The sequence below is a fragment of the Tursiops truncatus genome, chromosome 5, assembly GCF_011762595.2.
Source record: "Tursiops truncatus isolate mTurTru1 chromosome 5, mTurTru1.mat.Y, whole genome shotgun sequence".
Lineage (NCBI taxonomy): Eukaryota > Metazoa > Chordata > Mammalia > Artiodactyla > Delphinidae > Tursiops > Tursiops truncatus.
The window spans coordinates 113,148,683-113,174,003 of NC_047038.1; the positions used below are offsets into that span (position 1 = coordinate 113,148,683).

The 25,321-nt window shown below is 43.3% G+C and overlaps 1 protein-coding gene across 11 annotated transcripts in view; it reads right to left on the reverse strand.

Annotated features, from left to right (window-relative positions):
* The window catches only part of SMAD1 (SMAD family member 1), a 77,573-nt gene extending 56,284 nt beyond the window's left edge, over positions 1–21,289 (reverse strand). For 2 of the 11 annotated variants that reach the window (XM_033857325.2, XM_073805527.1), the window contains exon 1: positions 21,121–21,288. The gene's annotated coding sequence lies outside the window, so the exon portion shown is untranslated. Of the gene's footprint in view, positions 1–176; positions 941–3,577; positions 3,713–6,142; positions 6,223–15,905; positions 16,000–19,882; positions 20,176–21,120 lie in introns of those variants that run through there. The other 9 variants (XM_073805525.1, XM_073805526.1, XM_073805523.1 and 6 more) reach the window with 9 other exon arrangements.
* Positions 21,290–25,321: the final 4,032 nt, after the last annotated feature.

Here is a 25,321-nt window from a genome sequence, read left to right on the forward strand (position 1 = left end):
CATAATGAAGTCACGCAGGTACCGGTGCCTTTAAAACACAGGCACTAACAGCCAGTCTACCAGTCTCTCAGGTGTGACCTGAGGGACATGCTGGCAAGGGCTGCCGTGATGTGGTCTCTCAACAGTGTTAAGTGAGTAGGAATCTTAGGAATCAAAAAGAAGAGCTCACCACCTACCAGTTGGAAGTTCATCGTGAGCGGTGACATTTCGACCAAAAGCAGCATCCCCTTCATGACAATGAAGCAAGGAGTTTAGGGATGTCGCACTTAGATGCGTCTCTAAGGACAGGGCCGTAGTTTATGCATTCAGTTGCACCAAGTATGCTTTTTAATATATGTTCGTTGTGTTAGAAAATTCTTCAAGACAAGAACTCTTTCTGGTTCTGCTCTGCATACACAAGTCCTTCCATCCTGACAAATTCTGGCTGCTGACAGGGCACCTGGTCAATTTTTCTTAGTCACAGAGCTTCCCTTATAGAGTAACAAGTGTCAGTTCTGTTTTGTTTCACGAGACGATTACTTGTTTAGTTAAAGTAGACTGGAGACACTTAAAAGTTTTCTTGCTGTCCTCAACTTCAACAAACAAGCTTGCCTTATTGCTACATCTCCTTACCACTTCTCTAGAAGTTGTATAACATTCCTTAATCCCCCTGAATCCCTGTTCTCGAATTCATGCTTGTAATGGAAAGCTGTCCTTCAGCACGTGGTAGCCTTTCAAGATATCCAGGTCCTAAAGGCCTCACTCTGATAAATCTCATCTGCAGTCACCTCAACTCAAAAATTGTATAGACTCATTTGGCTTGCAAGTGCTTACTCCTCAAACACTGGGAACTGCAGAGCAGGGACATGTGCAAGTTCAACTGTACAGACTATAAGTGGAAAAAGTATACAGTCGTCTCTTAGAAAAAACTCTTTGCTTTGAGTCATTGTTATCGTAGTATAGCAATTTTACTGATTGCAAAGCATGCTAAATGCGGTAAATTCCCATAAGCGACCAGTGAGGAATGATTCAATCGTTAACAAATGAAATTATTTTAATTGAGCTATTACCTTATGCAAGGATTATATTGGTCATTTTTACAAACACGATCGTATTGACTTCTTATAGCAATCTTTCAAGATGTATAGCATTCTCTCAGTTTTAGTAATAAACCTAAGGATCAGAGGTTAAGTACCTGTTTGAAGATCATATTCTAGTAAGTGGTAGATTTATACTTGAAACCAGAACAGATACTAAAGTCTATGAATCAGGTTAAGAAAAAAAAAAAAATCAGTAATTCAAATGCCAAATTCACAAATGAAAATGGAATAGGCCGAAGGGCGGAAAAAAACTGTCCCTTTTATTTAAAAAAGAAAAATACTCTGCTGTATTTCATTTTTTGGAACATTTCTCCGTCTCCACTGATCTGGCAGGTGTTATTTATGACAACAAACACGCACATCTGTAGGGGTGAGCTGACACCCACAAGGCAGGACAGCCTGAACCCTCTCCCTATATTTAGATCCTCCAGCTCCGGGCTTAATTGAATAATTTAATCAGGACCCTCTAGAAGGGAAACACATCCATATTCATCACAGGCATCAAAGGAAACATCTTTACAAGTTATATCCTTTTACAAACCAACATATGGTCTCACGCCATTCTCCCAATTGTTGAACTCCTCCTCTGGGAAGAGCATGGAATTTTCTTTCTTTTTATCACTTGAAAAAATCACTTCCCTCCTAATTCAGTAAAACTGGGTGGAGGCCACTTCCTCCACAGGTGAGAGAAATAAAACTTGTTGCTCTGTCATTGTCAGGAATTTTAAAGTGAACCATTTATTTTATGTGCTTTCCAAATGGAAACAAAAGGCAGGCGAAATCTAGAGTAAGCAATCAGGGCAGTCTCCAGGCTTTCAAATAAGACCCCCACCATGTTTCTGTCATTTTGAGATGCTTCTAAATGAGAGAGCAGGAGTCCTTCACTTGGAATGAAAGAAGATAGGTCTGAAGAGCAGCTTTCCACTTAGCAGCTGCTCTCTGAACAAAACACCTCTCTGAGCCTCAATTTGCTCTTCCATGAAATTTTGATTCCACCACCTACCCCCCGCTGGGCTGGCATCAGCCTTAAATAGGGATACGTAAAGTTGATTTGAAAATTATAACATGCTGAAAAATGTAACGTATTTACAGAGTTGGTTCACAATAAGCTAATTCTAATATTTTGTTTATACAAAAAAAACAAAGTTTGTGTCCTAGCTTTTGTCTGTCCAGTGAAGTTCTAACTTTGTCCAAAAAAGGAAAGAAAACGATAAAAAGAAAGGCTGATAACCACTACAGTCATTCGACTCATTCGACAAACACCCACAACATGCCAGTCACTATTCTAAGCACTGGGACACAGGGCTGAACAAGAGACAGAAACAGCTTTTTCTCTTTTTAAAAACGATCATGCCTTCATGGGACCTACATTCTTGTGGTCAGGGAAGGCCTCACTGAGAAGGTGATATTCCAACAGAAGCCTGAAAAGGTGAGGGACGGAGCCACGTGGATATCTAGGGAAGCACGTCGCAAGCAGAGGGGGAGCAACGGCAGAGGCCAAGAGGCAAGAATATGCCTGAAATGTTCCAGGGGCAGCAAGGAGTCCAATGTGACTGGGATGGAGAGAGCGAGGGGAGGGGAGGTCGAAGCAGACAGACAGGAACGCCGCAAGGATTCTGTAGCTTCCCCTCTGAACTGAGACGAGAACCGCTGCGAGCTGGGAGCAGAGATGCCAACGTGATCTGACTTCTAGCTTAACAGGCTGACTGTGGTATGGCTGGGCTGAGAACTGTCTGAAGGCATGGAAGGAGGAGGAGTGATAGGAGTGGGAAGGAGGAAAGAGACCAGCTACAAAGCTATGGCAAAAAAAAAAAAAAAAAAAAGCTATGGCAATTGTTACAGCTCAAGATGATAAAGGTTTAGGGGCTTCCCTGGTGGCGCAGTGGTTGAGAGTCCGCCTGCCGATGCAGGGGACGCGGGTTCGTGCCCCGGTCCGGGAAGCTCCCACATGCCGCGGGGCGGCTGGGCCCGTGAGCCATGGCCGCTGAGCCTGCGCATCCAGAGCCTGTGCTCCACAACAGGAGAGGCCACAGCAGTGAGAGGCCCGCGTACCGCAAAAAAAAAAAAAAAAAAGATGATAAAGGTTTGGATCAGCCCAGTAGAAGTGGTCAGATCCCAGCTACTGCGTATTCTGAAGGTAAGCTATGAACAAATAACACTTTATTGCTTAAGTAAATGAGGAAAATAATTAAACATAAAGTTGGTGAAATCTGTTTAAATTTTAGAAGTGCAAAATCCCGTATTATGGGTCTATGAGCCTGAGTACCTGAGCTGAGGTCAAAGGTCACTGGAGAAGTAGACCGAGAATGATCATAGGAGCAGCAGGAAGGGAATAAAGACACTGAAATCCTGTAGGAATTAGGGTGGAGGGTGGGCAGTGAGGCAGTGAGTAACAAGGAGGGGAAGTGTGGTATAACCTGACAGGATGGTCAAAGGTGGGTGTTTTCATGGAGGATGGTGGGAGAATGGTCTGGAGGAGACAATTAGGAGGCCCCTACCTCCAGCAGGCCCGGTGGTATGAGGGTGATGAGAGAAAACAGCCGCAGAAACAGCTACAAGGGAAGCAGTATCCTCAGATGCGTTTGATCTGTGTTCAAGATCATCCATGTTCCACATAACCCAGGTATCTAACGATAATGGAACGATTAAATAAATTATAGTACATCCGACAATGATGTAACTGTCCGAAAAAAGGTGGGGGGGAGGAGAGCCTTTCATGTCTAACATGGAAAGAAAACCGTACTGTAATTGTTCAGTTAAAAAAAGCTAGAGAACCATACACATAGTACAATCCCATTTTAAAAACACAAATAGAAATGAAACCTGCACATGTATAATATATGCACACCTTTAAAAGCCTGGAAGGAAATAAACAAATCTGAACAAGTGGTTGCCTTTAGGAGTGAGCTGGCAGGAGGGGAGTTCAGGAAAGCAGACCATTTTTATTTACAACCAATTACGGTTTTCAATTTTAAGACTCTAACAATAAAAACAAATAAAAACTGAAAGTAGGTAAGAGGTTTATTCTACACGGCTCCAGGAGACAGTATTATGACCAACAGGTGACAAGATTTATCGTTTTACGAAGGAAAAAATAATAGAAAGTGTCTCTGCCCAGAATGGAATTATCACTGAACTAGGATTTTCAGAGAAATGTATTCCAATGTATGGGGTTGGGACATATGACCTAATTCTGGGTGAATATGATATGGGTGGGAATGTACTTTTTTATTATACAATTCAGCCACATGATCAAAAAATTCAATTTTACAAAATGGCATATTATAACAAAAAATTCAGTTTCCTCTCCGTTCTAGTTCCTAGTCCCCTTTCCATTAACAATTCAAATCTCCTTCCAATTTTTCAGGGCATGAATTTCTTACCAGAGAAATGTTTTGTATTACTCAAATATCTCAAAAGCAATTTGGTCCTGTCCCTTTTCCAGTATGTAAATCTGTTATCTGGAAGAATAAAATGACTTCTCAAAATCAAAGTTTACATAACCACCGAAACAAACATTGAGATCAGCCAGATTTCACTCTCCTCCATGATCAATGACATCCTGTTCTCAATCTGCCAAAACGAAGCTGGACTTACATTCGCTTGGCCACCTCAGAGGAGAATTTGAACAAAGGGCAGCAGCCCTCTTCCAGAACAGTGAGAGCTCCCTCCAACTGAGAGCGAAAAGCAGCAGATGCTCCGTCTTTCACTGCGTTAGGGAAACCATGCTGTGGATACAAGCAAGCATCACCTAGAGAATTAGGTGAGACCAGCACCACCGATCTAGGTCTCTTCTGCCTCAGATCCCTTGTTCAGTCCAGTTTCTATCCATTAACCTCCCCTCAGTGAGTTACTGACCAATCGAGATGGAAAAACCTAATAAACAGAGTGCCCTTAGAAGGCTTCAGAACACAAGTTCTCCTCCTCCGTACGTTCAACTACTAAGAGACGTTAGTCTCCACCAATTCACTATTTAACTGAACAGTACTTTAAGTGCTTATCCCCAACACAAAGGTGCAGTAGGAAGAAAACGGGTATGAAACAGTTCCCAGCATCACCCTGCTCACCGTATGGGGGGCGGGGGGTTGAAGAACCATATATTATCAGGTTGATCGTGATAGAGTCACAGGACGTGTTCAGGCTGTTTATCTAAGGGACAGAGGCCAAAAACCTGTGCCATTTCTTTACCACAACTACATCTCCTGTGCATCTGGGGCTTTGTGTTGCCTACCCTGATGTGGAAATCCAAACGAGTCCAGCTGACTATCAACCACTTGCATCAGTGGGGATGAACCACGGAATGGATAATCCAAAGCAGCCTTAATAAAACGTAACCATTGCTTTTCGAATATGTATTATGCTTTTATCAAAGAACGCTTTTAATTCCTTACCACATGTTGCTTACACTAACCGTAAAACTGTTATATGCTCTGAGAATGTAGTAAATTCTAAAGAAATGCCTGCTCAAGATTCAAATATTGCTGTGGAAAATCTATACGTGGATGACAGACTTAACTATAATGGTTTTAGTATGTTATAAAAACTTAAAAACATATTTCGTCACATAAATCACTCTATCCTCCTCTGGAAATTCATTCTGTTGGCAACAGTCTTTACAGAACGTCTGAAACACCCCAGTTTGAGGACTCCATAAGCTCTCAGCTTCATCACCACCCACTTCAAAGGGAGAGAGGGCTGTCACGCAGGTGGCTCTATGGGAGACGTCACACAAGAGTGTATCCATGGTCTCTGTCAGTTTCCAACACAGCTCAAGTATTCAGAGGGAATAAAAAATCATTCTCATATCGTCGTCATCATCACCATCACCACCACAGTGAAACACCAAACACTGTGCTGAACACTTCATACCTATTCACTCTCTTTAATCCTTATGGGAGTCCTGTGATGTAGAGACTATTTTAGAGATGATGAAACCGTGATGCAGAAAGGTTAAGGGCTTGAAGGCAACCCCTCCACCACCCTGCTTTTCCTAAATAACCTCCTCCTTTGTCTCATGCATAAAGTAGGGGGACTGACAAGCAAGGATGTGCTTATGGTTTTACTTTAATCCCCCTGGTTCCTTCTCTCCCCAACTTATTTTTGTTTTCGTTGTTGCTTTCCTTCTTGGCATCTTGCCACTTTCCTAGAACATGAAAAAAACCAAGAGTTTTATCAGGGCAGCGATGACAAAATTAAATTCATTTTCATCTAAACAGCCTAGAATAGGGATAAGTAGTTGTAAGCGATAACTGAACAAAGACACAAGGAAATTGGCACCATTACCTCACACCAACAGCCCACGTATGTGTTCAACTCTTAATACTCTTTTCTTATGATGAGGCTGTGGAATATTAAAATTAAACTCCTTTTAAGAAATTCATTTTCTTTACATTCCCACTGATTGTTCTTTTTTTAAAATCTAGTTTATTTTTACCACTTACTGTGTAGTGGTTTTTTAAAAAAAAAAAAAAGACGTATAGACTGTATTTTCTTATCCATTCCTAAAAGGGAGACACTTGCGCTGCCTCAAACTCCTCCTTTATAAATGATGCTGTAAGAAACAGCAGTTTAAAAAGTAAGATTTTAGTAGATAGCCTTTGTTAAGATTGGAAATTTTCCTTTTATTCTGGTTCTCTCAGAGATGGATTGATTGATTGCTTTACTGGGTTTATTTTTGTAACGTTTTTTTTCCCATTTTACTGATCGTTCTTAGTATCCTTTACTGAAAACGTAAGCAAAACAGAACAAAAATTACTGGCTTATTTTTTTGCATGTGAATTAATACTGTCCCGTTCAAGCAAATGTACAGATGGAAAATAACTGAAGGACTCTTTCAAGTATCATATTTTATTATAGGTAAAATATTAAAATGTTCATTTTTAACGGCTCATACACAGCTGGCAGTCACAACCTATCTACAGATAAGGGCAAAAAACGGTGCTCTTGACTCTAGAGGATTTGGGAGAGGGGATAACACAGCAAACAGCATACGGGTGTGGCAGGAACAGCCATCTGTGACACGACCACTTCAGTATCCTATCTGCCTTCCAGGCCCCTTCCTTATCCCCTATTCCAGGGTTTCTCAACCTCCGCATTACAGGACATTTGGCAGCATCCTTGCTGGCGGAAACAGCCCTGCCCTCCCCCCAGCTGTGACACCCAAACACTCCTCCAGACTCTGCCGGATAACCTCCGCTAACACTCTTCTCTCCTTTTCTCTTTGTGCTCTTGGTGCCCCAGGTCGCAACAGTTTTATTTATTAGCTCTACTTCTAGACTCTAGGACACAAGGAATTGCCGATTCCTTCAAGAAGGGAAAAGCGAAAGCTCTCAAACACACATATCCTTTCTTTCTATCTCTTCTCTCCTCAAATTAAAACAGGGGGAGCAAAAGTTAACCCTCAGAACTACCTGGGTCGTCTGGAGCACCTAGAACAGGTATCACCCGGCACCAAGTGCTGCTGGATATCAAAGACATAGTTCATGTTCACAACAGACCTACAGCATACCACACGTCCTATTTCCCGACATATTTTTAAACACATCAAAATGAAAAAATTCACTCATCACTACCGTGTGTCAAGCCGACAGTTCTCAATGCTATTGTACATTAGACTCACCTGTGGTGCTTCTTTAAAAGCTCCCTAACCGAAACCCTGGAATCAGAGCCCCCCCAGGGGCGGGCCCTGGCATTTCTGCGGTGGTTGTCATTCACAGGATTCTGATGTGCAAAGTGAGAACCACTGTGCTAACATCAAGATCGTAAAGATACTGTCCACATACCCTCAAGGAACTCAGTCTAAAGAATGAATAACATAACTGTAATAAAAGCTATTAAAACAGAAGCTGCATTAGACAAGCACGTTTGCATTTTTCCTCAAAGTTACAATCTCAGTGCAAATCCTACATTTATGACCACTTATCCCAACTTTATCAAGCTCTATAAGAGACACTATGAACAGAAATATAGGTAGAGATGCTCAAAAACTTGCCGAAAGAATCCACTAAGCTGGAGGTGGGCACAGTGCAGGAGCTCTACCAACTACGTTAGATTTCTTTCCTAATCCCTTGATTCTGAAAGGCTATCCCAATTACTGAAGAAATACACTCAAAATAAGACGCTATAACGTGAGTAACGATGGCTTGTTATTTAGCTTTTCATATAATCGTAGTCTCCTCTTACCAGTAAGATTGCTTCTGCACAGCAAAAACTGACTTAGATGTTTCTCTCTCCCTCCCCGAAACAGAGCCCAGCACTGGATGCATGAAACATTTGCTGAATTGATTAATATTGGCTCAACAAAAAGCAGAACTGCTCAGTGAGGATGCACCGCTTTTAATGGAGGCTTTCCTGGAATACAGATCAACATCTCAGCCTGCACAGTATGACAAGACAGAACTCTTCAGTGTTTCCATGCAAATAAATGCTATAAATACAGCTTGGATGCCAATCATTTCAAGGGTAATCAAATTAATTTTGCTCACAGTTTAACAGAAGGCCATTTGAAACCAAGCTCGTTCTCTCGAGCTTGAACAAACTGAATAGAAGTCCTGAGCACACAAACACGAACACTGGGAAAATAAAGAGGTTGTTATTAATTATGCAGACTGCAAAGCCAGCAACGGACACAAAGCAAAACAGGAAGCCATAACAGATGGGATGGCAAGCTATGTACAGGCAGCTGTGCTGAGCTGTCACAGGGCTAAAGGTGTAATTCCTAAAGCCACACTCACTGTAGCATTACCACTCCCTTCCAAACAAAGCTACCCATAAAATTAAGGACCCTTTTTGATAAAATTAAGACTCGTGTTGCCGGCATTCATCCTCCCTCCCCAACTTGGCTTAAAGAGTTTGAAGGATGGCTCTGACCAATGCATACCAGCTCCGGCCCCCTACTCCCAGGCACCGTCCTCTGAAAGGACTTAACGAAAGAAGAGGCGGGGGTAACTGGCCTGTGGCTGAAATTCGTGGTAAGCCTGTGGGTAAAATTCAAAAGCCTTTTTTCCCCCCCAACTCTGAAATATTTGCAGATCACTTAAGAGAGAGAAGATGGTGGGTCAGAAGATGCTGATGAATCCTCTTCTGTCGAGTGGCCAGGTAAAAACTCAAGGCTGAGGTAAGACTGAGTGTACTTCGGTTAGGTAAGGACCCTACCAAAAACCACCTTACGGGCAGCACGTGAGAAGCCTTTCTTACGCCCATGACATTAACTATTACCCTCAAGAGACAATCTGGGAAATCAAATGCTAATGCCTAACTTCAAATTTTCTTCACTTTATAAGAGGTTTTACTATGTGGGAGAACTTCTTATTTCAATACCTTATGAACCAGTCTAGCTCAATAAGAAAAACCATGTTCTAAGGCCATCACTGTGTCTCATATGAATAAGAAAACGCCACTACAAATCAAATCTAATACTGCAACTCAGGTGGGAGAGCAAGAGGCCCATTTCGATGTGCTCTATGGAGCACTGGTATCCTTAAAAGTTCACTGATAAGTTGGGAGTCCGCCTGCTGGCGCAGGGGACGCGGGTTTGTGCCCCGGTCCGGGAGGATCCCACATGCCGTGGACCGGCTGGGCCCGTGAGCCATGGCCGCTGAGCCTGCGCGTCCGGAGCCTGTGCTCCGCGGCGGGAGAGGCCACAATGATGAGAGGCCCGCGTACCGCAAAAAAAAAAAAAAAAAAGTTCACCCATCATGCCAGCTGGTTGAGAACCTGCATAGAACTGAGAGCCCCTAAAGCACTGGGAACACCTCACATTCCAATGAGGAGACTCCTAGCCCAATGTCATGAGGGTAGCAGGGCAACATCAAGGAAATGGGATGGAGATGGCCTGTCTCTTATAACTCCAGCTTACATTCATTGTGTACCTCCTTGTGACCCCAGCTTCTCTTAGGAGGCAGGGAAATTTTGGCTTCCTTTCCTTCGGTGAGAAAAGCCCAGTTTCCCCAGACTGATCCTTCCTGGTCCACAAAGAATGATACAATAAAGTAAAAGAGAAGACATCGTCCCCATTCCAGTGAAGAGTCTCATCCAGGACACGGCAGAACAGTTCATGTCTATTAGTAGTTTGCATTTCATTCATTTGTGAATTGTTCCTGTCCTTTACCAATTTTTTTAGGAGCCCAGAATTTCATTTATTTTTTTTTTAATTGAAGCATACTTGATTTACGTTTCAGGTGTATGTACACACACACACACACACACACACACACACACACACACATTCTTTTTCAGATTCTTTTCCATTATAGGTTATTCCAAGATATTAAGTATAGTTCCCTGTGCTATACAGTAGATCCTTGTAGTTTATCTATTTTACATAGAGTAGTGTGTATCTGTTAATCCCAAATTCATCCCTCCCCCGCTTTCCCCCTTGGTGACCATAAATTTGTTTTCTATGTCTGTGAGTCTTTTGGAAATAAGTTCATTGTATCATGTTTTTAGATTCCACCTATAAGTGATATCTATGATACTTGCCTTTGTCTGCCTGACTTCACCTAGTATGATACTCTCCAGGTCCATGTGCCAATTTTTCTGTAGGCGTGGAATTTCCTATTGATTTTAAGTTTTTTACAAGAAGAGTAACTTGCTGCAAATTTGAACGGTTGTATTTTTATGTGTGGTCATTCAAGAGTGTGTGTTTGGTCACATAAATGTTGTCAAATCTATAATTTTTTCCTTTATGGTTTCTGCTTTCTGAGCCATGTTTAAAAGAGCTCTACAGGGACTTCCCTGGTGGTCCAATGGTTAAGACCCCACACTCCCAACGGAGGGGGCACGGGTTCGATCCCTGGTGGGGGAACTAAGATCCCGCATGCCACACAGCGTGGCCAAAACAAAAACCAAAAACAAAAGAGCTCTACAAGCAGCTATTAGTACTACCCCCGCCCCCATACCCCCATCTCTTGAAAATGACAATTCACTCAATCAATGATAATCGAGAATCCATCTCCCCCTTTCCTTCTGACACTATGACCAGAATCCACGCCGGAATCTTTCTTCACTGAGTGTGTATTCTCTAATGAAAAAAAATTTTTTAACACTAATGAATAGTGTAAGAAAAATCCATAGATAAATTCACAATACTTACTTTTAAAAGCTCTGGGCAACTTTAAATAGCTTTTTAAAATCAATAAAGGGCATTCTTCTCTTAGTTCAATTACTATACTTTTCTTAAAAAACTTTAGCTGGCATTGTCAGGGAAACACTCCATCTACAAATTCCCAAACTTGATATTCCACAATTTCATTATCAGGATTCCCATTGCTTAACCCTTCTCAGTTCATTTAATCCATTAGACTCCTTATAACCTGTAACCCCTTATCTAGGTTGGATTCGATATTGCTCTCATTAACATTCTAGACTCTACAATCACATTGACTCTTACAAATATTAAATAGCTAACATTTTCCAAATGCTAATTATGTGCCAGGTCCTAGGCTAAGTCCCTTATGTATCCTGTACTTCACTGACTGCAAGATGTACCCTCTCCTAACCAGGAAATTTACAGTCAGTGGTATGTTGTGCCTAAATGATGGTTTTTTCCTCAGTAGTACATGAAATAACATCTTATGATTAACAGCATCTTAGATGAAATATGGAAGGATAACTCATCTCATCTTTCTATCAATCCTGAGGCTGATACTATTATCTCTATTTTTCAGATGAGGAAAGTGAGGTTCAAAAAGTTAATGGTCAAAAAAAAAAAGTTAATGGTCACAACATTGTAAATCAACTATAGTTCAATTTTTAAAAATTAGAAAAAAAAAGTTAATGGCAGCTTTCCCAAAGTTATAAAAAAGCAAGTCAGTGTTGGGGGCTGGGACTTAAACCCAGGCAACCTGACTCTAGAACCTCATTTCTTAGCCTATTTTCTATCCCTCAGCCAGAATCATCTCTGCCAACATTCCTCTCCAATCTTACTTTCAGGCACCAAGTTACACTAAAAAGCAGCAATTACTAGTCTACTCTACAGCCACGTCAAACCTCACCCCAGGCTTCCTCCGACTGCTCAGCCTCTGAATTCGCCACAGATTTCCTGGCACATCACCTACAATGGTTCTTCCAAACCTTCTCCATTATTCTTAAACTTCCAGCACCATTTTCTGATTCTCCCGGCTCACCATCCCAATGAAGGGACTGACTTGCCTCCGACACTACTGGGAAAACCAGCGCAAGCTGACATGAGCTCTGTGCCATCCGCTTTCCTCTCTCGGACCCCATTCTGCTTCCTTCTCAGACAATCTCCCTCCTTACCATGACTAATATTTTGTCACCTGCGCTCCAGATCACTACCTCCATCATCTCATCTCTGATTGCTTTCTGTCCATTAACTTCTTTCCCTCAACCTTCAAATAAGAAGTCGTCTCATCAATTTTGAAACATAAATCACTCGAGGGCATAGAAGACTCTGTTTCTTATTTCTTAATATACTCAGTCTCTTCACCTCAGCTGCATTCACTTGATTACCCTGACCTTCTCTCCTTCACCCTGAACCATACAACATGTCCCCCTTTGAACCTTCCTCTGGAATCTCTCTTCCCTTGGCTTCCTGGTTTAACTTCTCCTCTGACCCCACACCTTCCTTTCAGTTCCTTCTTTTGTCTACTTCAAACATGCCTCTCCTTTCTACCACTTCCTAATTGTGGGCATCAATGGAAGATTCAACCCACCAGCTCTCTGTTTCTCTGTACATGATCCTCTCCAAATACCCATCCATTCCCGGACGTTCCACCATCATTCCCAACAGATCACTACTTGGCATCTACGTAAAGCTCCGAGCCCTCCCCTAGGCTTTAGCTTAGTTATGTATCTCCAACTTGCCTGTAGAATACTTACATACCCCACCTTAAATTCAACCTGTCAATTCTAATTTATCATTCACACAATTTTTATTCCTTCCAGAACCAGTTCTTCTCTATTCTTAAGTAAAGGCTTTATTAATTTTCCAGCCACTCAGGTTGGAAACTTAAGGATAATCTGACACCCCTCTTTCCCATTACTCTATAGCCAAATAACCACCAGGTGTCTTTTCACTCACAAAACCCACCCCATCAGAGAGAGAGAACTCAAAGCGCTTTCTTATCAATCTCCTGGCATATGGACTCTACCCTCTCCAACCCAAACTGCAAGTTCAAACACCTTCTGTGACTTCCCAGTGCTTCCTTATTCTGGCACGCTGAGGTCCTCAAACCCTCATCCTCAACTTAACCTTTCCAAACACCTCTCCCAGCTCACCACATGGGACCACATCAGGAATACCCTCTGTGGTCAGTCAGAGCTGCAGACTGGCCTCCAGATCTGTGCTGTCCAACGTGATAGCTCATTGTTAAACAGGTGGCTATTTAAACATAAATTAATGAAAATTTAAAATGCAGTCCTCAGTTGCACTAGCCACATTTTAAATGCACAACAGCCACTCGCGGCTAGTGGCTATAGTGCTGGACAGCACAGATACAGCACATTTCCATCACTGCAGAGAGTTCTATCGGACAGCGCTGCTCCTGTTACCTTGAGTCTTCCACGCCGTTACTCTGCCCAAATGTCTCTTCCTTCTCCCAGTGCAAACCCACACATCCTTCCACATCACAGTGGGCCTCATGTGAACTGTCTGTACAACTTACCCCTATATTACCCTGCAACAACTCTTGTGATGTTGCATTTAATTCTTCATTTTTGTGGGTCTCCTCACTAATTACTGAGCCACTCTGAACTAACGGATTCACTAAGTGAAGCATATGCTCATTACCACACTGCATCAAAATTATCAAATAAGGAGATATTTAATACCCCTCTCCTCCATTAAAAAGACATGTTTTCCTTCAATCTAAACAAAAGATCTTGCATTTAGCTAACTAATGACTTAATTTAATGCCTAATTATAATACTTGAAAGATAATGAGTTCCCTTTTCTTCTTGTGGTATTCGAAACTGAAAGAAAAAAAACTATAAAGGTCTGAAATACTTCCACTTTGCATAAGCACACCGCAAAGAAACCACAAAAGATAGACACGGAGAGGAAAATGAATGAATAGTTTGAGTAACTATACCCTAACTATCTGGAATTGTAGGAAAAAATATAGTACAGCTGCCCTAAAATTAAGGGGAAACTACAAATAAAGCATTAAAAAATTACACGTATAAATATATTTTTGAATCAAAAGCTAGACCCCTCTATCCTCCTTTTCGCAAACATGACATAGTGAATATTTATTTTCACCGTGAGCTCAAAAGCATATAGATGCATAAGTAACTGCTGTGTATGTTGTATGTGTTCCTTGAAATCCAGGCTTGTCTCAAGAAAATTAGTTAAGAAATCAATCCACCAACCATAGACCTGGGTTCTATATAAGGCTCCTATGTGAACACTAGGAACCAAGCAGAGAGATTTGGGAGAATTGCCAGGTATGGATTCCCTCAAACCTTAGAGAGTTTGATGCTTTATCTTCAAGAGGGAATGTTCTCTAAAGTTCTGATTTTAGCTTATTAAAAAATCACAGGGGGCTTCCCTGGTGGCGCAGTGGTTAAGAATCCACCTGCCAATGCAGGGGACACGGGTTCGAGCCCTCGTCCAGGAAGATCCCACATGCCGCAGAGCAACTAAGCCCGTGTGCCACAACTACTGAGCCTGCGCTCTGGAGCCCGCAAGCCACAACTACTGAGCCCTTGCACCACAACTACTGAGTCTGCATGCCACAATTACTGAAGCCCACGCACCTAGAGCCCGTGCTCTGCAACGAGAAGCCACCGCAATGAGAAGACCACGCACCACAACGAAGAGGAGTCCCTGCTCGCCACAGCTAGAGAAAGCCCGCGCGCAGCAACGAAGACCCAACGCAGCCAAAAATAAAATAATAAATTAATTTTTTAAAAATCACAAAGATGTTAGATTAAACTGCTCAAATGCTGCAGTTCCCAGTATCAGCCTAAAAGCCCGATGCAGTCATTGGAGTTGAACTGTTTTTGAAAGACTGGCTTTTCCCATCTGAAAGACAGCTTTCCTTATGCAAATGAATGTTCTACAGGGCCCGCTCATTTCTGCAAATCAGCCAGCAATAGCTGTAAATGTTACTTTTTTGCCTAGGACTAGTAGTACATCTCTAAAACTGACGTTATTTTAATAATGAACACCATAGTGAAGATTTTGACTTAGATTTTAAGTAAGTACATTCATGCAACTTAGTTTTTTTTTTTTTTTAAAGGCAGTAACTCCAGAAGTATTAAAAATACTTCAGGTATTTTTGCAGCAAATCAGATGACAGGTCACCAGATTAGCCTAAATAGTTGCAATACGACGTAATAGCAGAAAAGGGAGATAAAGAGTCAAGAGATTTCAATTCGAGGCAAAATGGAGATGCCTCTATTTGTTACCAAAGCACTTCCTGCTAATCTTGGTACCAAAAATTAAGACCACAGCCTCCAGGCTGGTGAACACATCAAGGTGCTATGCGGGTGGGGCGCCTGGAGAGGACATGGAGCTCATGGCGCCCCATACCTTGCCCTGTGCATCTCTTCTATCTGGCTGTTCCTGAGTTATATCCTTTCATAATAAACCGGTAATAGTAAGTTTTTAAAAAAGAAAAGAAAAACCACATACAGAAGTACAATTACACAGAACACTTCATCAGCCTCAATGTCATTTTATAACTTTATATTTCATTTCTAAATTTTTATATTTAAATTATCCCTTTTCTCCTTAGACCTTTCCAATTCTCTCCCTAGTACCTCCTAACTCCTTCCCTAAATACCCCAATCTCTGACTTTTGGTTAGGAATATGATTTGTTTTTGAGAGCCAAACGAGGAGATTTGTACAGCAGACTTGCCTGATTTAATTTGAACTTCGCAGAATCTCGGATCTACCATTTTCTAGTAAGGTCCCATTGACTAAATCAGGCATAAGGCGTTTCTTTTCCATCTCTAAAATTAAAAAAAAAAAAATCAATTTTAATCTGTAAAAAACATCTGAGGTTGTCAGACTTGATTCATACTCAGCTCAAATAATGTTGGGTACAAAAAGTTAACATCATGCCAAAAAATTCTCCTTTCCTCCCCTCCCCAATTAACACTGGATATGCTCAGACCAAAGGCCCAGGAGCACAGCGAGTGAGGAAGGAAAGAACAAACAAATGGGAACTTGACAATGACAGTGATCCAGGTGCAGGCTTTCCCTCCTCCAATCACTGGATGGGTGACTTCAGGCAAGTCCGCTATCTTCCCTGGGCCTCGGATTGCTCAACTTGATAGGAACATCAAAGTAGCTTTTAACACTCAATATCTCTATTCTTTGTAAAGGAAATTACAAATCAGTGTTTATGAACACACTTGGCAAGGCAGTCCCATGGATGTCCTTCACCTGAAATTTGGGTACTTCTGTGCACACACAAGCTTCAGGGCATATAAGCATTTTTGGATTGGAGGATGGGAGCGTGATAGGGGATCCAGGGTTTCATCAAATTCTTAAATAGCCCTGACGAAAAAAAATAAAAATAAAAATGACTGAACTGTAAGACTATACAAAAATAGACATAAATGTAAAAAAATAAATTCCAAGGAATTTGCAATGAACTATTTGCATCTCAAAGTGCAGTGTTTACCAGCTAAAGAAGACTAATTTTAATGAGATAAACTGAACTACTAGAACTTTCTTTTTTAGTACCAGCAGCTTGTGATAATACAGGAAAAAAGCAAGGGGAAAGTGACAGGAATTATCCAGAAAAGCAGAGATAAAACCAATTTGGCTTTGAAATGCATTACTTTTATGTCAGATTTAGTCTTCCAATTATGTTCTGCTTAGAGAGGTGTTAACATTATGTTTCCTTTCTTAAGCACTTAAAGGAAGACAACAGAAGATGGTCCAGAAAAGCACAATAGAAGGCAAAGTTGTCTAAAAGACTAAAAAATAAAAGCAAAGTCATATCTATACCAGAATAATAAAGCCCAGCAGAACAATGATTATTCAGGTATTCTAGATATATATATATATAAGTGAGGGGACTTCCCTGGTGGTGCAGTGGTTAAGAATCCGCCTGCCAATGCAGGGAACACGGGTTCGAGCCCAGGTCTGAGAAGATCCCACATGCCGCAGAGCCACTAAGCCTCTGCACCACAACTACTGAGCCTGCGCTCTAGAGCCCACGAGCCACAACTACTGAGCCCATGCACCGCGACTACTGAAGCCCGTGCACCTAGAGCCCGTGCTCCGCAACAAGAGAAGCCACCGCAATGAGAAGCCTGCGCACTGCAATGAAGAGTAGCCCCTGCTCGCCACAACTAGAGAAAGCCCGCGCGCAGCAACCAAGACCCAACACAGCCAAAAATTAATTAATTAATTTTTTAGAAAAGTGAGGCTCTAGAGTGAGCTTGCCTTGTTCACTTCATGGCTAAGAATATAATGACTAGTTACGTAGCCTGAGGCAAGACAATGAATCACTCAGAACTCAGTTTCCTTACCTGTAAAAAGGTGACAACGACAGTACTTAGGGAAGTTTTGATGCTTAAATGAGATATGAGTATTAAAGACAAGGACACAGAAAAAAAATCAGCTACAATTATTTCTCCTACCCAAAGCTCTAAATCAAATTAGAAGCCATGACACCAACGATAAATATGATTGACAGAAAAGTCAACCTTGTTTTATGCAGTAGCTTCAACTGTCACTTCCAAACTCTTTTAACAAGAGCAACTAGGAAGCAGCAAAATTAGTTGACATATTTCTTTCTCCCTTCGACCTCACAAACTCATCCACAGAGGTACCAAGTAGAGAAGCAGCTGAAAGGTGAGTAGAAAGTGTGGATGAGCAGAGGCGAAAGGTCTAGAGCAGCACTGTCCAATAGAACCTTCTGTGATGATGGGAATGTTCTATGTATACATTCTCCAAGGTGGTAGCCACTAGCCACATTAGCTACTGAGCACGTGAACTGTGGCTAGTGCTACTGAGATGAATTTTTATTTTATTTTAATTTTAATTAATTTCAACTTAAATACCCACACATGATTATGGCTACCTAATTGGACGGCACAGCCCTAGATGACCCATAAATTGAATAAGGATTGCCAGAAATTTAAGCAAAAACTAAGAATCTTCTTTTCCTGAATTGTTTATATGTTCAATTCAAATATCTCTGTTTCCAGTGGAGACCTGGTAACTATGCTTAAAGAAATAACGTATCAGCGTTTGCATCAATACAGTGCAACTCAGTGTTAATAAAAGGATCAGAGATGTGAAATACGTGGTCCTCTGATATTTTATAAGGTCCTTAAGGCCAAGTTAAATTCAAGCTCACATGAAGCATGATTCAGTGCATGGATCAGAGCTGCTTTGAGGGTCCTTATCGGCACCCTCAAAGCATCTGTTTCTCCACTACCAAATGGAAAGCTATTTAGACAATGCAGACTGAACATGCCTTAATTTAGCTTCAATTTTTTCAGCAATTCAGAGTTCTGTAAGCCTTTTCCCTTTTCAGAAACACTAGCATTCCTTGCCAGTTTGGCCTTTCCACTATAAACAAAATCCATGTACCACCCATATCTGAAGGATAACGCCAGACTCCTGCTTAGCTGCCCCTGTAATATGGTTTAATTATGATGACTGAACTAATAGGCTGACATCATAGACTTTTACAGGCTGACCCCATGTCATCCTGATGTATCATTTTGCACCAGTTCAGTGCTGTAAATCAATTTAAGATCTCCAGCAGGTTGAAAAGGCTGGTAATGATGCTTTCTCTGCCGTCTCTGGAGACTCTACATTATACACAACTTACATTATTTATAAAGCCTCAATGATGCTTCCATTAGCCTTGTAAGACTACACAAATGAGATCTTTTATACACACACAACTTGGCCTTGATTATGTAGGCGACTGCAGCTTAAATATACTCATCTCATTACACTCAAGTTTATTCTTTTTCCACTCTAACCAAGTTACTAAACCCAGACTTACTAGAAATCAAAATCACAAACTGCAATTTAGTTTTCAACTAATAAATGTATTTGGAAAAATGAGACTTACTTCCTCTTAATGCTTTAATGAACTTAGTAGAAAAAAAATTAAATTCCAAGAGGTGTAAGAAGTTCATATTTTAAATTGCCTAAAAACTGTCGTTTCTCTAAAATGCAAAGGTCATCAGCTCTTCAAGGGTATAAAACCAAAGGATACTGCAAAAAGGAAAAATGTATTTGGTTACATACCTATGCTTGGAGGGGTCAAAACTAAATCAAGGACAAATCCCTACCCTCAGAAGAAACCCGATCCTGCCTGGATCCTCCAGAGGCTCTGACATCGCCCACCTCTAGAAAATCATCTCCCACGACCCTGGTTACAGTTTCCTAAGAACTGCAATATTACACAAATGTACACCACCTGCACAGAAATATCAAATAACTGCAAATGGGAAAGAGGGAGAGAGAGGGGAGGACAAACATTTAAATCAGTTACAGCATATTTAGGCCTGGCACCTCCATCAGAATTAACACTGATGCAAAATATTTATACTAATTGAAAATCCCGGGGCAGTGCACATTGATTCTGCCCTGATTCTTTTTAAATCGTGGTTCCAATACAGCTCAGCTACCTCCAATAAAGCGTCAAGAGGTAATGAGAAACAAGATGAAAAATCAACATGGGCAGAGAACAGTTTTCTCATTGTGCTACTGAATGCAGGCATGTTATCCACGGCAGGTAATGAAAGCGAGAAACGTTCTGAAATAAAGGCATTTTGCGATTGAGCTGCTTGCTAGGAGTTTCAGTAAGAGGAAGCACATACAGAGATCAGGCAACTTCTGTATCATTCCACCTACTCTGAAATTTCAGCAAGAGAACCTCAGGGGAAAGCAAGAGGCCGGCTGTCACAGCACTCACGACAACGATGTTTTCTCGGGAGAGGGTTCGGAGACGCGCCTCTATTTTCAGAAGGGAAGCGCCCGGCCGGGGACCTTGCAAGTGCACTGAAACATCGTCCGCGCCGCAAAATAAACAAAAGCCGCAGCTACTGTGGTTGTAAGATCCGGCAGGCATTTGTTCCCCCTCCCTTCCCAAAGTACATCAGGAAAACGCTCTCCCTGGAAGCCTTCATATTTATTAAGCAACTAGAAAAACAAGCCCACGTCTGTCTCTCTCACACCCAACACCCCCCCCCCCTTCCTGCAGAAACAACCCCGAGAAACACTAACAAAGACCGGGCGCAGAGTAAATGAACAGTTGCTGCACAGCGAACTCACAAATACACATGCAGTGAGGCAATCGAATCCGGGAAAGGGAAAGGAATGAGACGACACTCGGAGACTCCGGGGGGTGTAGGCGGAAGAGAAAAAAAAAAAAAAAATACGCGCGCCGCCGCCGCCAAACCTTTGAATAAATGAGAGGGAATTTCAGTACGAACTTTCCTTGACCTCGACCCCCAAGACGCTAGTAGGGGGCACAGGAAGGAGCCCGCCCCGGACGCAGAAGGACCCAGGGCACCGGGTGTCCCCTTTACAACAGCCCCGCTCCGCGGAGAGGGCAGCGCCGGCGACCGCCCTCCGACTCCCGCAGGGGTCGCCCGGGCCGGCGCGGGACACAATGGGCCCGCGGGCCGCGCCGACGGCCCAGGCTCGGCTGCAGGAAGGGAAAGGGAAACGGGCAGCGGGCGGAAAGGGAGGGTGGCCGCGGAGGGCCGGCCGCAGGCAGGGCCGGGGACCGAGGAACGCGGCTTCCCCACCGCAGACCCAACAAAGACGCGGGGGGCACACGGGCCCGAGCCTTGCCCGGCTGGCCAGGCGCGAGGAGAGGAGGAGGTGGCAGGCTTGCTCCTCCGAGCGGCCGGGAGGCGCCATCATGGGGGGGGGGGGGAATCCCCGGTCCGCCCCACGCGGGGAAGAGCCCCCTCCCCGCCGCAGCCCGCGCCGCCGGCCCCGCGCGCGATCGTGGCCACCCGGCCGGGCCGCGCCCGCCCCAGCCCGCGGCGGCGGCGGCGGCGGCGCTGGGAAGCCCGGAGCGCCGAGGGGAGGGCGAGGACGCGACGGAGGGGAAAGTTGGGTTCGGGTCTGTTTCGTTTTACCGGGTTGGCTGCGCGCCTGTCCACGCGGGCGCACGAGTTGACCGAGCGAGCGGGGTCCCCCGCGGCCCCGGTCCGGCCGGCCGGGCGCTGCGCTCGCAGGGTCCCTCCCCGCGCCTCGGCCCGGGCTCAGCGGCTCGGCCTCTCCTTCCTCCTCCCGCCCGCCCGCCCGCCCGCTCGCCCGCTCGCTCGCCCACTCGCTCGCTCGCTCGCTCCCGGAGCCTGGATTGATCTGGTCGCGCTGGCGTCAGGGAGTCGGAGCCGCCCAGCCTCCACTCCTCAGCTGCCAATACCCGGCGCACTCGCCCGCCCGCCTGCTCTCTAGCTCGCTCACACGCGCACTTGCGCGCGCCGCCGCTCCCGCCGCGGCTGCGCGACCAGGGATCCTCTCCAAATTCCCGGCCCCGCCGGCGCGAGCGCTGGGCCCGCGCCGCCTCCCGCGCCTCCAGCCCCACGCCCCGCTGGTTCCAAGGAGAAAACACCACAGCCCCTGCCTCCTTTAGTCCCGGGGGAGCGGTCTCGGTACCTTGCCTGCCGGTGAAGTTCCGCGTTCAATGTTTATTTTTTTGAAATGTTCGTAGAACAAGTCCACCGGGCCCACCCAACCGCTCTATAAACGTGGAGTGCGTTTTGACAATTACCTTTCGAGCCTCGCCTTTTTATGTCTAGTTTCATTGCCCCTCGCTTACTCCTCAATGATTTGCAAGCCCCAGAAGTTGCACGTACCCAAAAAGGATAACCTAGTAACTATTGCATGTGCTTGTAACAAACTCTGAATCAATATGTGTGTTTTATGCCAATCCGGGATCTAATGATTCCAGTTGGTTACCTCGCTGCTCCAAATAATGACAGATGCCACAATAGAACTTTAAATTTTTTTGATCCAGTTTCTACAATCTTTTAGATGACACCAACTTCCCAAAATAAAACCGAACTAGCTCCCAGATACCTGATCTGCGTAGACATTGAAAATATTTTTTTATAAGATTTCATTTTTCTCTTGGCCAGCTCTCTGGAAGCCGGCATGAAATCTTGGATAATTACCATAATGTTGAGTTATGTTTAGAGGCGAATAATTATTCTGAGGAATAAATTTCACATGTACCAAAAGAACCATTACCAGCAATATTTTTTTAAAAATCCAATTAATGGTACTCTCCAATTTTTCATGTAATTTTACACGTGCACACTCCATTTAAAATTCTTATTTATTAACTATTTTTTAATTTCTGCATTCCATGTTTAATTATTCTAAGGAAATGCAACAAGTCCCCCAAAACACATAAAATACTATTTATATATAGGTCAGAATATTTCTGCTAATTTCTTCATTAAATATTTGAGCACTTACAGGTCAATTCTTGGGCCTCATCTTATTTTCCCAAAAAATCAACTTCTGATATAGTTATTCATTCTCTGCTCCTCAAAACAGCAGTTGGAGTGAATGCCACTCCCATCAGATCACTCCTCTGCTCAAACCCTCCTTTGATAAATAGAATGTGCTATATCCATACACTGGAACATTATTCAGTCATAAAAAGGAAGGAAGTACTGACACATGCTCCATGGATGAAATTTGAAAACACTATGCTAAGTGAAAGAAGCCAGACACCAAAGACCACAAGTTGTAAGCTTCCATTTATACAAAATATCCGTAATAGGCAAACCTATAGAGACAGAAAGGAGAATGGTGGTTGCCTTTGTTTGGGGGAATTGGAAAGGCTGGGGTGGGGGTGGGGTGATAGGTAAAGGTTATGGGGTTTCTTTTGGGGGTGACAAAAATGTTCTAAAATTAGTTTGTGGTGATGGTTGCCCAGCTCTGTGGATATACTAAAGCCCACCGAATTGTACATTTTGTGGTCAAATTGTCCCAACGTGTGAATTTTATTTCAATAAAGCAGTTAAAAAAAAAAAAGACATGACAACTAATCCTTGTTTGGATTCTGGATGAGGGGAAAAGCTATAAAAAGACGTAGAACTGTTCATTTTTTTAAATCTATAGATGACCTTTCCCAGTGCAGCCTAGTAGCCCCAAATGATAATTACTAATACTACACGTTGTGAAATTTGATCTTGCCACTCCTGCCAGTTATTTCTTTCAATGGTAATAGAAAATTGGACTGTTTTCCAAAGGACATTATTGGGACAGTTGTGAAAACTTGAATGTGGGTTGCATATTAATATCATTGTATCCAAAAAAATCCCCCCTTGGTTCCCCATTTCACTCAAAATAGAAGTTCTCACAATGTGTACAAGACCCTTCATGAACTTCCCTTCCCGTCTTTCTTTACCACTCTGACCTGGTCTACTCTCTCCCTTGCTCTTTCCTCAAGTCTCTGTGGCCTCCTCACAAGTCCTGGGACCACTGGGGCACACTCCCACCTCAGGACCTGTGCACCGGCTGTTTCCTCCCTGGATCTGTGCATCGCTGTACCCTCAGTGCCTGGAGCAGAGTCCGGCACCTGTTGAATAAAGGAATGAGTGAATGAATCAATCTAGCACTGTTCAGGTCACAAGGGATATGGTGCAAAGAGATACAAATCCCTCAGGGGGGACAAATAATGAATAAATACACAAATATGCCAGGTGGCTGTACATGGGATGGAAGCCAAAGGGTAACAGAGATGGGGAATGGGGGTGGTTGCTGTGTCCATGCGGGTAGGGAAAACCTTATTGACAAGAGGTCCTAGAGGAAGAGGGAGCATATTACATGATCTGCAGGGAGGGTTGCCAAGTGCAAAGACCCTGAGGCTGAGTCTTCTTCCCCTTTTCACAGAAGAGCCGGGGGCCAGAGCCCTGAAGCAGAGAGAAGCTAGCACAGAAAGGAAGGCAGTGTGTGGGCCCAGATGCACGAGGGCTGGTGGCTGAGGAGCTGGGAACACAGGGACCTTCTCTTCTCTCTGCTTCTCTTTTCTTGGTGAAATAGCCATGAACCCTACTTCCGGAGAAATGGTGAGGGTGGAAGAGATGCTGGAGGTTGGAAAAGAGAGGAGCACATATGAAACGGTTATCTTTTGGGAGAGTTTGAGAGCAAATGAACCATGGAAATGTGGTAGGATTGCCAGGCAGCACTATTAAGTGCCCATTTGAGGTTAGTGGTCATGAATTTAAAGCAAGGCCAGTCAGCATGGCTGTGGCTTTTCCTCCAGCCTCGGGCGACCTAAAGGGGCAGAGCTGGGGTTTTGCAGGTGGGTGTGATGGAGGAAAAGAGGGTCAGAGAGCAGAGGGTGTAGGCAGGGGAGTGACTCTGGGGAACTGTGATAAGCAGAGAGGTGAGGACACGGGAGAGTGTGATGATGATGGAAAGATGAGAAGATCAAAGGAATGAAGGTGGGAGGAGGAGAATCCAAGAATTGCTGGAGCAGGGAACCACTCCCAAAAGCTGGGGAACAGTCTGAGAATGGGATGCTAAAGATTAAAATCATGGAGCTGGGACAGTGAGGGATAATGCCAAGATCTAGCAGTGTGATCAGAGAAAGTGGATGGGCTGAGCTAGGGAGGAGGACAGGATCCTCAGAGAAAAGGAGGTATCAAGGGACCAAAAGCAAATTAATTATGCTATTTAAGCAGTTTGTCTCCCCCTGCCCCAAATCAATTACTAATCATTTACAATAAAGTGAGCCCTTAAAATTGGCTGCAAATTTTATAGATGCAAACTGTGAACCCAGAAACTTATTTTAAGACATGGTTCTACTCAGAAAAATAAATGCAACGTAGAGTTTGTGTATCAGCTCCTTAAATGAATTTAAGCGAATTAGTTTCCCTGGAACAAGCCTGCCAAGGATCACTGGTGTGGTATTCTTCACATTAAAAAGGGGTACTCCTTTTATTTTGTATCTAGGTGAGAGGATAGATGTTCACTAAACTTATCATGGTCATCATTTCATGATGTATGTAGGTCAAGTCATTATGCTGTACATCTGAAACTTATACAGCGTTGGATGTCACTTACATCTCATTAAAACTAGAAAGAAAAAAAAGGCAGGAGGCAAAAAAAAGGGGGGGTTGTTCCTGTGATAACTGTGGTGGGGGAATTATATATTTTTGATGTTGAAATCCCTTTATTCTCTCATCACACCCTTTCCTCCATAGAACTTTGAACTGTTTGTAATTATAGACGTATTTAGGCATGTTGTTGACTATTCGTGGGAAGACCCTATCAGCCTTCTAAGTTGTGTGTAGGTGGGAGCTCTATCTAGTTTGT